This window comes from Hipposideros armiger, unplaced genomic scaffold (assembly GCF_001890085.2).
Source record: "Hipposideros armiger isolate ML-2016 unplaced genomic scaffold, ASM189008v1 scaffold_238, whole genome shotgun sequence".
In the NCBI taxonomy this organism is placed as follows: Eukaryota; Metazoa; Chordata; class Mammalia; order Chiroptera; family Hipposideridae; genus Hipposideros; species Hipposideros armiger.
The window spans coordinates 2,827,471-2,841,400 of record NW_017731588.1 but is presented as its reverse complement, the minus strand read 5'-3'; the positions used below and the strand labels follow the sequence as shown (position 1 = coordinate 2,841,400).

Genomic DNA, 13,930 nt, shown 5'->3' with positions numbered 1-13,930 from the left:
CGTCACTGGCCCCCACATGTGGGATCTGAACCGGGGCCCTGCTGCTCAGAGCAGGCGTCCCAAGCCAACCCCCAACCAACGCGCCACTCAGCCAACCTGAGGTCTTCCAAATTTGATTAGTGAGTTTTTTAGTAAAACCAACACAGAATAGACAAAGCAAATAACTTCGGTAGTCTTGACATCAAAATGAGCTTCAATCATGGTCTGTCATTTTTTTACCATGGAGCATGTTTTGTCACGGGTAAGATCCATGCCATGGGAATTAGGCAGTTTTTGCCCTGAACATCCTCAGTAATTAGCTTGAACTAACTTTTCTCTTTTCTTTTCTTTCTTTTGGAATTTTAAGGTCAGTTTATTGAGTTCAATAATGAAAGCTATCAGAAGAATATTCTCCGGAAAATTATTTTTTCTTACGAAAATCAACACCCTGTCAGCATAGCCACAGATGCTGTGGCAGTCATGCCTCTCTGCAGATGGGGACAGACTAATAGACTGTCCATTAGTTGGTCACGTCACTCTCTGGATCAGCCGGATTGTGGTCAGGATTGTTCCCATCATCCTCTACCTCCAAGTCATCCATTTCTTGGAACAAAGACTCATCTACCTCCATCTTGTTTTTGGTATCCTCCAAGAATTGGAGGATGTGTCAAGATTATGATCTATGTCAAGATTATGATCTGTTTAAAAAGCTGTTTTCCACTTAATTATTTTTTCCTGCTTGTTCTTCTTTCATTCGTTTTTTTTAATTTCCAAGAGTTCTGCATCAAACTTGGTCTTCCAACTTAAGAAATTCTCAGTTGTAACAGGAATACCACGAAATAATTGCTTTTTGGCTTCGTTTGCTTCTTTTTCTTTTTGTTTCTTCTTTTTTAGTTTTTATTTGATCTATGTCATTTAATTTTTCTTGCACAGCTGTCACTAAAGATCATCACCATACCAAGGTTTTCTTCTGCCTGTAATGCTAATAATTAAAAAATGCCTGAGACATGATTCTAGATTTTCCTGAGGATATATTTCTTAAGGGCAGGCTTTATCTGGGTATTTTCACTGTATGTAAACTTGAGGGTAGTCTGGACAGTTTCATCATTTTCTCCAGCTTCAGATGTCACAGTAATGGTGAAGCCGTGTGGATTTTCTGATAATACTGTGAAGGAACAGGGGTAGATGGACTCCAGAGCCTCAAGCTCGTTGCGCTGCTCCTTGGGGTAATTGTGGCCCTTGGCTGCTGCCCATGGATTGCCTAGACTCCCAGGGCGGCGCGCTGTAGTTGGGACCACGGCCGCAGTGGGAGAGTGGGCAGCAGTCTGGTGGGCACAGGTGCGGAATCCCCGGGCCTCCCAGCCAGGCCTTAGCTTGAATTTTCTAAATGCAGTGTCATCATTCTGCAGATCAGCTAGGCTCACTTCAAAAAAACACAACCCTGGAGATTTTGGTTCCTTGAGTTCTTGTGACTAGAATTTTTCCAATATTTCTTATATTGAACATAACTGGTGCTTTCACATCATACCAATCTTTCTTAGAAAATGGGTTAACCACTTTCTTCTTGGCTCCCTTTTTGCTGCCTTTCATAAGGTGCTTGTTCTTGGGGACCGCCATGGTGCTGCTCAGAGGGCCTAAAGGTGGCCCTGTCCTCTTGAGATGTTTGCCCTTTTGCCCTGAGATCCCCAAAACCTTTGCTGTATGTATCTCCCCACCATGGGACAGGATCTGTGGCTGGGAAGAAAAGGAGAGAGGCCAGTTCTCATGATTCCTGGGAGGCAGTGAAACCCGAGGCCAAATGAGTCCAGGGCTTGTGCTGCCTGCGCTGCTCAGCCAATAGACCGACACAGGAGTTGGGCCATAGAATAAGCATTTATTGTAAGAGCACCGGCGGTCTGAGAAGGCAGCGGGTTAACACCTCCAAAAACTGCCTTTATATTCTCAGACCAGCTTGGGGTTTTTAAGGGGAAACCTGGGCATTCCTCCAGAGGCTACATGACGGTTCTGGGGTTCTGCATGGAGCCTTGCCTGTGGCCGCGTGGTTCTCTGGTGGAGTCAGCAACCAGGAACAATAATGGCAGTAGACTGGAAAGAATGCTCGACCATAGAGATTGTGATCAATAAGCCTAAGGGTATTAATCATAAGTTTCGGGGTAATGTTCTAAAATAGGGAACTGGGTGGGACAGGGGACATTCCCAGCTCAAGCCACAGTGGGTTAAGCTCTAAGTAGGTCAGGTAAAGGTGAGGCCAGGGACACGGAGAGTCCTCTACTGTGGGGGTGCCAACCAGGCCCTGCTTCAGTAGGATAACTTTCTATCATCTGAATCAGGACACTTATGAGAGTGAAAGGGGATGCTGTAATTACTCTGCTACAGCAAATATCAACCGAGACCATCCCAGGAACTCCAGGATGTATGGTCACCCTACTCAGAACTTGGGGTAAGCAACCAAGCACAAAAGGTGCTGAGGGCAGAGTAGCTAGAAGAAAATGTCAGTTCTGTTATCTTCCAGGGGTAGGAAGATCTGTTCCGAGGCTGTTGCTGTGGGAAAGGCATGAAGGAAGTTGGGGCAGCAGGGTTGGGAGGTGGAATTAATAAGCAGGTAGACCTACAGAACTAGGTGGACCAGTCAAGAACTCCTGAGACCTTTATCAAGGAGGGCCCTGGTTTTGGGAATGTCTGTCTCCTTTTTCTGTAGCTTCCTCATTTTTAACTCTTTGGGGGTTCATCCCCTTTTGCAAATCCAGTCAGTGCTGTTTCCTCAGAAAACTACGTTACAGTGCATGTGAAATTTTGCATGTTGTGTTAGGGAGCCATGGGCCCTAGGTTGAGGATCCCTGCTCCAGATTCTTTCCCCTGCTGTATTTCTGTTCTGTCTCATTTCTCGAATTGCCCAGTTTTGTCTTTAGTTGCTGGTGACAGTACGGGCTCATACAGGCTTGCCTTGCAGAAGGGGGATTTACTGACTCACATGACTGGGAAAGAGCAGGGTGGAGCTGGTCTCTCTGTGTTGACTCATCCTTACTGACTTCCCCATGAGCCTGGGTCATGACTGCTGGCTGCTCTGATTTACAGCTTTGGATCCTGGGGTGGGAGGAGTCTTTACTTCCTTTTACCTCCATTTCTCTTCTAAAATTGTTAGGAAAATCCCAGAGAAGGAATCTGATTGACTGCTTGGGTCATGTGCTCATAACTAAACCAATCACTGTAATCAAGGAGGAGGCTTTTGTGCAGCCCAGTTTGGATCACAAGCCAGCCTACTCCACCCTAGGGCCAGGGAGGCAGGGCCTGTTTGCCAAGGCCTGGGATCCGAGCAGGTCAGTCCTTAGGAAAACAATTGCCCTGCACTTTTCTTCTCTCTGGTGGAGTGCGCTCTCCTGCTTATCCATTCTTTCCCAGCCCCAGCAGGGGCTTGTTGGGAAGGACTGGAGACCTAGGTCTACCCCTCTTCCAGGCTTTCATTCAGCAGGGGTTCACTGAGCACCTCCTCTGTACCTGTACCTCCCTGGGCCTTAGTTTTCTCCTCTGTACAAACAAGGTCAGATTTTCTCTTCAAGAGTGTGTTTGTCCAGCCAACCACCCCTCTGAGCACCTATTGTATACCAAGGATACTGAGATGAGGAGACACAGTCCTTCCCTCCAGGAACTCACATTCTAGTCAAATTATAGGCAGTGTGAAGTCCAGGGTTCCAGGACTCTTTGAGTTTCTGTGCCCCCATTTTGGGGGAACCCAGGCAAGACTTTTTTTCCAGAAAAGTACCAGTTTCTTAGGGCTCCTCTTGCTTTCCGTCCCTTGCTGCTCTTTGGGCAAGGAGGCTGATTTGCCTTACAACCTCCTCATCATGTCTCTGATTCTAAATGGAGAAAAGGCTGGTTTGGTTTTCCGTCTTGCTTTGGAAAAGCACTGGAAAGTGCTTTTTCTGCTGGCATTTCCCCCTCCCCACTTCCCCACAAACGACCCCAGTTCCTAGACCTCTGCTCTCATTTCAGTTGCCAGGGTGCGCTCACGCTTACTCAGGCAGAAGGGGGCTCTTGTTGGCATGGATTCAGTTGGAAGTAAAGGAAAAAAAGCCTATCAGAAAACAAACGTTTCATCCCAGCCTGGGAACGGAAACCAAGGGCAGGCTGTGCTTTCCCTCCATCCCAGCCAAGAGCCTGGTCTCCCTGAGTAAGCCAGCTCAGAGCATCCAGCCTGGGGCCTGTCAGGTCGGGGGGCTGGGGAGAGCAGCACAATCGATGCCTTTACTCCACTGGTGGGACCGCAGCTTCAGGGCCAGGCATAGCTACATTGTTCTTAGTAAATGTCTGCTGTTTTAAGTAAATGCTTGTTTTGCGCTGCCCCAGTCCCCCCTCAGTGGGCCTCCCAGAAGCAATCAATTACAAAGCCCAGAGATAGTCTCTATAAATTACAAACATATACGAGGTGTGATCAAACAATACGGTGAATACTTAAATTTAAAAAGTTTGTTAGAGTAAAGAACACATTGCCATTAATCCTCGTGGCCCTGGCCCTGGAATTTGCTCCAGTTTTCCCAGCCAGGAACTTGGAATTTGTTCCTGACCCCCTCTCCATTTGCTTACTTGGCCCATGGAGCCTTCCCTCCTGGTGTCTCTCAGGTGTGGTCTTAGTTCAGGCCCTTGAAATCCAAACCCTGTGGATTATTACAGTGGTTGCTGGTCCTTTCTCCCCATAGCAAATGCAAATCTAATCACATTTCTGTCCTGCAAAGAACCTTTCAATGGCTTCCCTCTAACCCTGGGATAAAGTCCAGCAGCTCCTCAACAAGACATACAAGCCTGTTCTTGAGTTTCTAGGGCTTTTATCTTTCCTCGCTCCCTCCCTCTTCTCTCATGCTCTTGCCTAGGGTATGTCCCTCTTGGCTATGTCTTATCCTTTAAAATGTGTGATAGCTTCAAAGATTAGGTTTCCCCTCCTCTGGGCTCCCACAGTGCTTGCCTCTGTCATATCACCTTGTCCATTTTTCTGCTGGTTAGTGAGCTCCTTCAGCCTTGAGCCTGTATCATTTTTGTCCGTGGTTCCATAGTTACAAACAAGGTCTAATTCCTGATGTAGTATATCCTTCTGATAAATTGACCCCTGTATCATTATAAAATGACCTTTGTCCCTGGTAATAGTCTTTGCTCTGAAATCTACTTTGTCTGATAAATTAATTAATATAGTTACTCCAGCTGTCTTTTGATTAGTGTAATCATGGTATATCTTTTTAATTCTTTTACTTTTAACCTACTTATCTTTATATTTGAAGTGTGTCTCTCTTGTAGGCAGCATATAGTTGGGTCCTTTTTTTTGTTTAAATCCAATTGAACAATCTCTGTCTTTTAATTGAGGTGTTTAGAAAGTTACATTTAATACAATTATTGATATGATTAGATTAATTCTGACATCGGCTCTTTTTTTTCTGTTTGCCTTATCTGTTCTTTGTTCACATTTTTTCCCTCTTTTTCTGCCTTCTTTTGGAATGAGTACTTATGATTCTGTTTATCTCCTTTGTTGGATGACTAGCTGTAACTCTGCTAGTGTTTGCTTAAGAGTTTATAATATACACCTTTAATTTATTGTAGTCTACTTTCAAGTGATATTATTACCATCTCACTCACATATAGTATATGAACTGTACACTCCTATTTCTCCTCTCCTGGGTTATGTGCTGTTGTTGTCATATGTTTTACATATGTTCTAAACTCCGCACTATGTTATTATTACTTGTTAAAAAGATTTAAATAATTAAAAAGCCTTATTATCTGTTTGCCTATGTAGTTCTCCCTCTGGTGCTTCTCATACCTACCTCTCTCTAGAGCTATGTTGTCATCTAGTGTCATTTTCGTTCTGCTTGAAGGACTTCCTTTAAAATATTTTGTAGTGTGGGTCTGCCGGTGATGAATTCTTTCAGCTTTTCTTTGTCTGAAAAAAGTTTTTATTTTGCCTTTGCTTTTAAAAGATTTCACTGGGTTTAGAATTCTAGGTTGGCAGGTTTTTTTTCTTTCAATACTTTAAAAGTAGTGTTCCATTGTCTCATTAGCATTGTTTCCTGTGAGAAATCTCTGTCATTCTTCTCTTTGTTGCTCTGTATGTAATGTGTATTATTTTCTTCGGCTACTTTTAAGGTTTTCTTTTTCTTTTATCACTGGTTTTGAGCAATTTTATGTGCTTTCGTGTAATTTTCATGTTCCTTATGCTCAGGGTTTGTTGAGCTTCTTGGATCTGTGGGTTTATACTTTTTATCAAATTGGAAAAATATCAGCCATTATTTCTTGAAATATTTTTTTATCTACCTCTCTCCTTTGAGGACTCCAATTACACTTATAGGCTGCTTGGAGTTATCTTACGGCTCATTGATGTGCTGTTCATTTTTAAAATTATTTTTTTCTGTTTTATTTTGGGTAGTTTCTATTGCTATGTCTTCAAGTTTACAACTCTACTTCTGCAATGTCTAATCTATTAATCCCATCCTATCATTTTACTCTCTAGAAGTTCAATTTGGGTCTTTTTAAAAAATATCTTTTGTGTGCCTTCTTAATTTTAGTGTTTGCTAACTCTCCATCTATATTAAATAATTCTGAGTTACTTGCAATTGATTGAATTTTTTTCTTTGCATTATGGATAGTATTCACCCACTTTGTTGCATGATAACTTTTGATTAGCTGTCAAATGTAAATTTTACCTTGTTGTGTACTGGATATTTCTGTAGTTCTATAAATATTCTTAAGCTTTGTTTGGGCATAGTTAATTTCCTTGGTAACAGTTTGTCCTTTTGGGTCGTGTTTTTAAGGTTTGTTAGGTGGGTCGGTAGCAATGTTTATCTAGTGTAGGGCTAGTTATTCCCTACAGTTGAGACAAGACCTTTCTGAATACTCTACCTAAAGCTGCATGAATAATGCGGTTTTCCAGTATGACTGAGGACTAGGTACTGTAGTTAACTGGCCCCGTATGAACACCTGGTCCTGTTCTCTCTAATCCTTTCAAGTGGGCCTTTCCCTGGCCTCAGTGGTTTCTTCATATTCATGCACTGATCAGTATTCTGCTGAATACTTGAGGGGGACCCTCTGTAGATCTCCAGAGTTTGTTTCTCTCCCCAGCCTTCCTCTGCAGCTCTCTCCTCTCTGGTACTCTGTCCTATGAACTTGAGCTGCTTCGCTCTCCCCAGACTCTCAGCTCTACCTCTTCAACTCAGGAAGTCTGCCAGAGATACCGCTAATTTCATTGGATAGGAAAAACTTGATTACTCAAGATTCACAGGAAAAACTGAAATACTCAGGAAGTATATTGATGTTAACTACATTTTCAAGATCACGCAGGGCCAGTCAAAAAAAGCTTTTTGTGTGTTGCAGTCAGTTACTGGAAATCTCAGAACTATATAGGTTCGTATATTGTTAGAGCTGGAAGACCTTTGAGGAGCATCTAATCCACCCTTCTCATCTCTGGCCCTGTTAAACAGATACGGGGCTTTTTGCCTTCTCTCTAGAATTTTCCCTTGCAGTGAGTACTGTACTTGTGTGTTTGCTGATGAAGTCAGTTGGGTTTCAGATTCTGCTTTCCTGGTTATACACAAGTATGTATTTTACCATCTCTAAATGGAGTGCGTTAGCTCCAGGCCACGGAGAGCATATTAGGGGAGCGGGGAGCGGGGAGGGAGGTAATAGAGAAGGAGGCAGCTCTGAAAACAGCTGTCTGCATCTCTAGCCTGAACTCTCCCGCTGTGTGCCAATGAATAGGAGGTGTGGGGGACAGCATTCCTCCCACAGGAGGAGGCCCTCTTTTCCACACATAAGCCTGGGACATTGTTTGAGCAACAATGGACACAAAAAAAGCCCCTGTCTGGGCTTAAAGGTGCTTTTTGGTTTCTGAGATCTTTCTGTAGGTCCTGTAGATCCCTGCTGTTCCTGCCACCTTTAACAGGGTAGAGAAATGAGAGTCCAGCCCTGCCCGTCTTCTGAAACCACGGGCAAGAACAGCTGAACCAATTTTGGAGAAGTACTCTGGAACGAGGCAGACTAGCACCTCTTTTCCATTCTTTTTTTTTTTTTTTTCCAACTGGAGACAGGAGAGCATTTCAGGTATCTTTCCAGTTCTTTCTTGTGTCTGCATGAGCTTTTAAATGGGGTTTGCAAAGGGCAGAGTTTGGAAATTGGGTGAAAGAGCATTAGGCAGACTGTTTTCCTTATGTTGGGGGAACTGCTCTGCTGGTTTATTTATAGCAACTTAATTTGGAGATAACAAGAGTTGAGGTGTGAAAAGAGCCCCGGGGTGGACCCCTGGGTTCTAGTCCTGATTCTTCCTTGAACTGGCTGCAGGATCCTTGCAAGCTGTGTCACCTTTTCTGGGCATCATTTTTTCAGTTATCTAATGAGACTGGTTAGATTTGAGGGTCGTCAAGAGTCCTTCAAGCCTCCTCTGCTTTTGGTGCCAAGGTTGTAACTCTTATTTGGTCAGGATTTGGTGGGATCTCTAATGCCCTGTGATGCAGGGTTGGTTACTAATAACCATCCATGCATTGTCAATTCTTTGATATCGGTGGGGAACTTGGTTATTTTTTTTTTAATTTACTTTTTTTTTAGCTGAACCATCCTGCCACCTGTTGGCAGCTCAGCTTGGGCTGGGCTCGAACCGCTGTTGCTCAGAGCTCAAACCTTTGAGCGAGCTCTTAACCAACTGAGCCAATCAGCCGGCCCAGTATAATAGGATACTTCCTTTTTTTTTTTAAAGCTGAGCCATCCTGCCACCTGTTGGCAGCTCAGCGGCTGCTCAACTCGGGCCGGTACTCGAACCGCTGTTGCNCGATCCCAGAGAAGTTACTTACATGCCATCTTAAAATAGGTATAATATTACTACTTAGATATCCTGCAGATTGAGGTAATAATTTATGCAAGTGTTTAGCATATTATCTAGCTCATAGGAAACATTTTTTTAAAGTATCAACTTTTTAACAACTCATAAGGTAAATTCTGCATGTGACAGTACCCCTTTGTACATCTCAGCAATGTAGTGTTCTGAATTTAATCACAAAGGAAAGGACCCAAATTATTTCTACTTTGTGAGGGATACATCTGGCTTAAAGGATCAGTTATTTCTTTTCTTTTTTTTTCTTTTTTTTTTTTTTTTAGCTGAGCCATCCTGCCACCTGTTGGCAGCGCAGCAACTGCTCAACTCGGGCCGGTACTCGAACCGCTGTTGCTCAGAGCTCGCACTCTTGAGCGAGCTCTTAACCAACTGAGCCACTCGGCCGGCCCTGGAACTTAGTTATTTTGACCGTGGATCTTTTCTTGCCCGCATACACAGGGCAGATGACAGGTGACCCCAGCAAAGTGACTAGTGGCTTGAGCGCCTGGTGTGGTTCTCTTGGCTGAGGGTACCCTGAGCATCTGAGGTTCATTCATGGGCATAATGAGCAAGGAACATCTGAATGTGCTTCACTCAGCTCCCTGCCTTGACCAGCCTGCTGAGGGTTCTTCAGAATTCTCACTCAGTGTTGCATTTGTGTGTCAGGGTCCTCTGGGGTATGTTGGTGTTTCCCAGGTAGTTCATGCTGAGAATGGGAAAGCAGCAGCACTCTCCTCCTTTTCCCCCTCAGCCCTTCCTTGTGACTTCTGCTAGATGAATTCAGATGTAGAATCTTGGGTCTTTGAAAGAGCTGTAGACACCATCATTCATTTAGTGAGAGGGTATTACTGGACCTTCCTTCCCCCAATGCCTGAATCTCTTTATATGAGCAATGACTGTACAGTTAGTTATGACTTCTTAGCATCTGCTGAGATATCCTGGGCTAATGGCCCCTATAGTGAATGCCCCCAGATCGGGGCAGCCAAGCTTACCTTCCTCAGCAACTCTTCAAAGAGAAGTCAAGTCTGCCTTTGCCTAGGAGAAAGGAATGTCCTGTCTAGTTTTACTGAACTGATGGGTTCTGAAAATGGTTTCTGTACAGTTACTAATAGATGCCTTGCAGAAGGAGTTTCCGGTCCTGGGTGAACATCTTTTCCACTGGTCTCTCTGCTTCTCAGGGTATCTCTTCTATATTTTTCCTCCAAATAGCTGTTTAGAGTGTCTAATGAAGCAACTATCTGGAGACCAATGTTTATTTCAACATGGTTGGAGTTGTTTTTGCTTCAGCTTTCAGAGCCAATAAAGCTGGTTATTAGATTCTGTGATTGCTGCTGTAATTACTCTCTTGGAACCAGCAAAGGCATAATTAAACATGGAGATTCCAAGGACTATTTTTTTTCCATCTAAAAGCAACCTCTTAAACTTCTATTGGCCTGGGTTTTAGATTTCAATTGTTAAAGCCATTGTGCTTATAAATGACACCGAGGCTCTTTAGCAGAAAAGAGATTTCTTTATACGCCCCTTCTTTGAAGACTGAGTTTAGATGAACTCCTTGTTAACCCAGTACTTGAGTTTTTTTCCATCCCCCCCTCCAGTTTTATTGCGATATAATTGACATATAATATTGTATTAGTTTTAGGTGTATAACAATGATTTGATATATATAGTATTGCAAATAATGATTACCACAGTAAGTTTAGTTAACATCCATCACCTCACATAGTTATGAATTGTTTTTTCTTGTGGTGAGAATCTAGTATTTGTTTTTTTAATCAACCATCAGGAATTTGGAGAAGTTTAAGACAAGACACTAAGTGCCAGTATATATTTATGTAAAGCATTGGGCTTGGCTCTTTAGACTTTAGCTACATATAGAAGCAGATTTCTGTGCTCAGAAATAAGGTTGGGATGGAAGATGTTTTACTTTAAGTGTAATAGTATGCAGGCAGAGTGGCATTTTACTCATTTAGTTTGCCCTAAGCTACACTTCACCATGGTGTCACACGTTTGTAAGGTACAGAGTGGTTCAGTGCTGTGAATATATTTACACATATTCTTGCAGCCCAAATGCTGGCTCCATGTCATATTTAAAGTTTATTTTACTCATGAACCATGTATGAAGGGGGAAAATTAATCGTGTACCCTTTCTCTTTGGAGTTCTCATTTAGTTCAGAAATACACACGGGAGTTAGATTGGGGAAAGCCAATCAACTGTCCCTGCCTGACACCACCCTGGAGCTCACTACATGGAGGGGAAGAGACTGGATGAACTCTGCAGGCAGGAGGGGGAGCCCTGCAGGGCCAGGCTGTTGACTCAGGACCTTTTCCTAGTCTCAAAGAGGGCACACCTATGGCGAGGCTAGAGGGAAGGGGAGGCGTTTGCAGAAGTTCCTGTTTTATGAGCCAGGAGGAATGGAGGGAAAGAATCCTGCCAAATGTTTGTTTTAGTCCGTGTTTCAATGAGACATTACTATTTCTCCTTTGAGTCAGAGGTACACAGATAAAATATGGGTGCACCCCACATGAGGAATTCTGTTCAGAATGTATGGGGAAAAAAACAACAACATAAAAAACAGATGAAGTTGAAGATTCAGCTTAATACATATTAAGCACTTACTATGTACTAGTGATTGTGCTGGATGTTGGTCTGTAAAGATGAATAATATAAACATTATTTCATTCATGGGGGGACTCGTGTGTACCTCCCTAGTATGTTTGGGTATTTGCTTCCAGGTAATTTATTGCTTGGCGGATTTTAGAAATAGGGTGAAGATCAGAGAAATGTTAAGATTGGCATACAAGGAGTCACTGCCAATTGGAAATGTGTCAGAAAGTTAAAGTAGCTCTAAATCTGTGATGCAAATAAGGAAAGAATAAATTTGGTTCCTGCTACATTCAGGACACTGAAAAGCAAGGCAGATGTGTCATCTTATTGTTTGTTCTTGAGAACTGCCCCAGTCACCTGCCATCACACTGTGAGCCTGTGCGGGATGAGCAGAGGCTTAGGGGTTGACACAGACCAGTGGTTGAGCCCTCCCCTCCCCACCTAACAGCAGGGTGACTTGGATGAGGCGATTCACCTTTCTGATCCCCAGCCTCCTTGTTCCTATGGGTCTGGGATCTCTGCCCCTTGCCTGTGTGTGGGAAGATTAAATGAGGAGGTGGACGGGAGCTGTAGCCGCTCACTTGCTTACCATGCAGACAGCGCTCAGAACACCTTGTTCAGTCTGGACTGGTGGACAAGTCCGTATAGGCTGGGCTATGCCATGGGTGGTTGGTCTGGCTGGAGAGGACCTGGGAAAGACGCGCCTGTGGGACGTTGGCCTGAAAAACCTTGAGAATCACTTGCTGATGGGGATGTGTTTGGGTCGGTTTCTTTGGAAAAGCAACAGGGTACCAAGGAAATCACGAGGAAGCAGCCCCACTAATGTGCCAAGACTCTCTCAGGATTCTTCCGTCTGCCGTGATGGTCAATGGCAAAGGGATTCAGACCTGATGCTCCCAGAACCTGGCTTGTGGCGAGAATCCCAGTCCCTTGCCTCCTGCAGGATCTTGCAGGCCACAGTAAACCATGTGGAGGCTTTGTCCTGTGGGCCAAGGGTGCTGTTGAGGGTTTTTAAACAAAGCCGTGACATGGGTAGATTGGCACTACCTCCTCTGTGTTACCACAGTCCCCTTGGCACTCCCTTCAGGGTGTGATCCTACCTTTTTCATTAAGTGAGAGGCATAACAGTTAGAATGGAATGGCAGGGCAGGAATAGAGTGGACTTTGGCGGTCCATACCGGGCTTAATCCGCTTTCTACTGCTTACCACCTGGTGATCTGAATTAAAGACCTGTCTGAACCTCAGTTTCCTGCTAAAAAGGGTGGTCCTTTCTACCTTAAAGGGGTGCTGTTGTGAGGTACTTGTATAGCATGCATGACTTAGTACTAGCAGAGGGTGAAGGTGTTCAGTAAGGGGTCTTGGGGACCCCTGGGTGTGGCTACAAGTTGGATTTCTTGAAGTCATAGGTCATTCTGGCCATTCACACCAGAATCAAGGTTGGTAACAGGTTGAATGGCTTTTCAGTTTTTAATGAGGCCCATTTCATTGTTCTTTAGACTTTTTGTAATTCCTGTTTAGCCTGCTTCATTCTTTGGCTGGAGGAATTTCCATGGTGGTTTTATCTGCTGCTTTTGGAGGAACCATGGACTGCTGATGTGCAGGCCAAGTCTGTTTACCCTTGGCAAATGGTTCTCAGGACCCAATCCTAGGCTAACATGGAGTGTGAGTGAAAGGAATGTGGAATCTATTTATGCGACATACGGAGAAACCACAGCCCGTGGGGGAGGTGTTTGATTGTCTCCTACAGTCTGCAGGATATGTCTCTGGTCTGGAGTCTGGAGACATGGGGAACACCTGTGTCTGGGTGCATATGTGCATCCACATGTATGTGAGACTAGTGCTGTCTAGGTCATGATAGGGGCTGGGCAGCTTCCCTGACTCAATTCACTCCTTCTGCTTGAGACTCTGCTGAGCCTCCTTCCTGGCTTTGATACCCGTCTAAGAGGTGTGCTGAAGATGATGTTTAGTGTAAAGAGCGGAATTGAGGGAGTAAGAGGGAGGAAGCCTGGGTTTTGAGTAGAGAAATGTGATTTTGGCTCATGCTCTGCCACAAATTCACCTTGGTCAAATTGCTTGCTCTGACTGGATCTTAAAGCAAGATGATCTCTACAGCTGTAACACGCCAGAAGACGAGGTAGATGATGGCACTGACATGACCAAATGGTCAACTCTAGATTTGTCCCTGGCAGGAAGTTCTGTCTTTATTTTGCTGTGTTTTCTGTGATAGAGAATGCTATAGTAACCATCTTCAGGCATGGGACTTTGTGCTTTTGTTGAATATATTTCCAGAAGGAAATTAATGGGTCAAAGGGCAGGAACATCATTATGGGTGTTGCTGTGTGTTGCCATGTTACTTTTCAGAAGCATTATAACAATTTTTTTTTAAAGATTTTATTGGGGAATTGGGGGAGGGGAGCAGCGTTGGGGAATTGGGGAAGGGGAACAGACAAGTTGCTGTCCTTTTGTTCTTCAGTCTAGTTGTGGAGGACGTCGCTTCACTGGCCCAT

General features: G+C 44.0%; 1 pseudogene; it reads right to left on the bottom strand.

Moving 5' to 3' along the window:
- Positions 1–426: 426 nt before the first annotated feature.
- LOC109389560 (RWD domain-containing protein 1 pseudogene) lies at positions 427–1,606 on the bottom strand (annotated as a pseudogene).
- Between the last annotated feature and the right edge of the window lie 12,324 nt (positions 1,607–13,930).